The sequence below is a fragment of the Budorcas taxicolor genome, chromosome 17, assembly GCF_023091745.1.
Source record: "Budorcas taxicolor isolate Tak-1 chromosome 17, Takin1.1, whole genome shotgun sequence".
In the NCBI taxonomy this organism is placed as follows: domain Eukaryota; kingdom Metazoa; phylum Chordata; class Mammalia; order Artiodactyla; family Bovidae; genus Budorcas; species Budorcas taxicolor.
Window position 1 is genome coordinate 60,693,855 of NC_068926.1, and position 3,591 is coordinate 60,697,445.

At 49.3% G+C, this 3,591-nt stretch overlaps 1 non-coding gene across 1 annotated transcript; it reads left to right on the forward strand.

The window, feature by feature from the left end:
* Positions 1-3,236: 3,236 nt before the first annotated feature.
* On the forward strand, positions 3,237-3,309 carry TRNAG-CCC (transfer RNA glycine (anticodon CCC)). Its single transcript has one exon. It is a non-coding gene; the product is annotated as a tRNA-Gly (tRNA).
* The last annotated feature ends 282 nt before the right edge of the window (positions 3,310-3,591 follow it).

A 3,591-nucleotide genomic window follows, 5' to 3' on the forward strand; every position in this document is an offset into this window, starting at 1 on the left:
TTGACAATAAGTGTTCAAATTATGGGCTTCCTTGGTGGCTCAGCAGTAAAGAATCTGCCTGCAATGCAGGAGACCCAGGTTCGATTCCTAGGTCAGGAAGATCCCCTGGAGGAAGGCATGGCAACCCACTCCAGTATTCTTGCCTGAAGAATCCCATGGACAGAGGGGCCTGGAAGGCTACAGTCCATAGGATAGCGCAGAGTTGAACACAACTGAACCAACAGCAGTTGCAGCAGCAGCCTTCAAAATAGAGCTTTGAAATAGCCACTGTAATAAATACCATATGTTTCCCATTGCAGATACAGCCAACCTAGATAGTTTTCATCCACAGAGATGGACATGTGAGGTTTAATTCATCCATCCCTTGTGCATTTCCTTTGTCCTAATCATGGCATCTGGTCCCATCACTTCATGGCAAATAGATGGGGAAACAGTGGCAGACTTCATTTTGGGGGGCCCCAAAATCACTGCAGATGGTGATTGCAGCCATGAAATTAAAAGACGCTTACTCTTTGGAAGGAAAGCTATGACCAACCTAGACAGCATATTCAAAAGCAGAGACATTACTTTGCCAACAAAGGTCTGTCTAGTCAAAGCTGTGGCTTTTCCAGTAGTCATGTATGGATGTGAGAGGTGGACTATAAAGGAAGCTTAGCACCGAAGAATTGATGGTTTTGAACTGTGGTGTTGGAGAAGACTCTTGGGAGTCCCTTGGACTGCAAGGAGATCCAACCAGTCCATCCTAAACGTGATCAGTCCCAAGTGTTCATTGGAAGGAATGATGTTGAAGCTGAAACTCCAGTACTTTGGCCACCTGATGCAGAGCTGACTCATTTGAAAAAACGCTGATGCTGGGAAAGATTAAAGGCAGGAGGAGAAGGAGACGAGAGGATGAGATGGTTGGATGGCATCACTGACTCAATGGACATGAGTTTGGGTAAGCTCTGGGAGTTGGTGATGGACAGGGAGGCCTGGTGTGCTGCAGTCAATGGGATCACAGTCAGACATGACTGAGTGACTGAACTGAACTGAAAGGATGTTTTGGGCCTACATACTTCCAATTATCTGTCATCTACTGAGAATCAAATTTATACCCATAAAATGATGGTAAAGGGATCATGAGGAGGTGTTGACAAGAGTCTGTCCCTTTGGCTACTTGGGTCAATTAGTGGAAAAGGAAGATTTCAACAATCGAGTCACAGATCTGTATCTGAAATATTATCACAAAAAAGCGCTGTGAATCGGCTTCCCTGGTGGCTTGGTGGTAAAGAATTGGCCTGCCAATGCAGGAGACACGGGTCCAATCCCTGGTCCTGGAAGATCCTACAAAGCAGCAAAGCCCATGTGCCACAGGCTATTAAGCCTGTGCTCTAGGGAATGGCAATTACTGAGTCCTCACACTGCAACTACTGAAGCCCACGCACACCAGAGCCTGTGCTCAGCAAGAACAGAAGCCACTGCCAATGAGAAGCCCGCGCACCACAACTAGGGGAAAGCCCACACAGCAGTGAAGACCAAGCTCAGCCAATAAATAAATATTCAAAAGGGTGTGAAGTCATGCTCTGTTAACAAAACCCAGCCCCGCCACCAACAAGCTCTGTCACCTAAGTCATAGCACCTCCCTCGGCCTCAATTTCCTCAAGTATAAAGGGACCCAGGGGTCGAACCTAAGTCCCTGCATAGGCAGGTGGATTCTTCTTCAGCTCTGGGTCCTAAGAATAGGAAGATCTGAAGGGAGGTAGTTTCTGCTCACCCAGCCCCTCAGTGCTTTGGACAAAGAAGCTCTGGAAAAGTGGAGAACTAAGGAAAGAGATGCCTGGCTTTCTGTGGCAGCAGCTGCCTGCCCCTGGTCTGTCCCCCCAGCATTAGATCACTGCCCCAGTTCCCCCGGCCGAGCCTGACAAGCTTGTACGTTAGCACATTTCAAAAGCGGTGTCCACTTTGGGAATGGTGCTCAGGCCCGAGAGCAGTCACTTCCTTTGACAAATGCCAGTGCTGACAGCTGGATGGTGTTTTACAAACCCTGGCCTCCTGCTGCTCCCCGGGTGGTGCCGAGCAGAGCAGGAAGGAGCTCAGAGGCAAGTCGTTCACCAAGGGCAGTGATACTTGAGAGGACATCCACTTGGTGGAACTATGAGCACGTGGATGGGGGCGGGCAGTTAGCAACCAATGCCTGACAGTCCTTGGGCTGCCCGTTCCCCAGCTGTGTCCCCTTAAGCAAGTTAGCTCACGTCTCTGAACCTCACCATCCTCACCTGTAAAATAGAGGCAGTTACCTTGCTGCATAGTTATCTATAATTGATGACCAGGTTTTCGCAAACCCAGCTTAAAATAGCAGATGTTTATTCTCTCAGTTTCTAGGGGGAATTGGTATATTGCTGGGCTGAATCATCGGGGACAAGATCTCTGGCAAGACTGCAAAGGGTCAGCCAGAGCTGGGGTCTCATCTGAAGGTTCGACTGGGGAAGGATCCACTCCCAAGCTCCTGTGTTGTTGGCAGGACCCAGTTTCTTGAAGGTTGTAGGATGGATGGCCTCCATTCCCGACTGGCTGCGGGTGGGAGGCTGCCCTTGCTTCTTGGCCACGTGTGCCTCCTGGTGTGGTCACTTGCTCCATCAGAGGCAGCAAGGGAGAAAGTCTTCCAGCAAGATGGAAGTTACAGTCCACATAACGTATCACAGATACAGCATCCCATCCTCTTGGCCCTGTGCTATTGCTCAGAAATAAGTCCCAGGTCCTACTTATACTTAAGGGGGTGGGATGGCAGTTTTACAAGGGCATAAACACCAGGAGGTGGGGATCACTGGGGTCCATCCTAGAGCCTGTGTGCCAGGCTTACCTCGCTCCCAGTGAGGGAATGAAGCAGCTGATGTATGTGAAACACTCAGTGTACAGCCTGGGTTGTCTAATTCTCCTAGCATTCAGAATCCTGGCAGGACACAAAAGGCACATTCAAGGGATTAAGCTTGCCCCCAGAGAGGTGGAGAGGGAGCATAGAAACAAAAATGGGGAGTGCGAAGTACCCAGGGGCTAGCATCAGCAGGTGCTGTTAATGCCCCCATACCTGAAGAATAGACGCTTGTAGACTGAATGCTTTTATCCCTGCAATGTTCATGTGTTGAAACTAACCCCTTAAGTGATGTTAGGAGGTGGGGCCTTTGGGAGGTGATCAGGCTGTGAGGTGGAGCCCTCATGAAAGGGATTAGTGCCCTTATAAAAAGGATCCCAGAAGGACTTCCCTGGTGGTCCAGTGGCTAAGACTCTGCACTCCCAGTGCAAGGGGCCCAGGTTCAATCCCTGGTCAGGGAACTAGATCCTTCATGCCACAACTAAAAATCCCACATGCTGCAGTGAAGGCCAAACAAAGATCCTGTGTGCTGCAATGAAGACCTGGCACAGCAAAATAAACAATTTTTTTGTTTTCAAAAAAAGGGGGACCCCAGAGCACCCCCTCCATCATGTGAGGACACAGTGATCAGATGGAAACTATGAACCAGGAAGAGATCTCCACCAATCACGGAAACTGCTAATACCTTGGTCTTGAACTACCAGCTTCCATAACAGTGAGAAACAAATGTCTGTTGTTCAAGC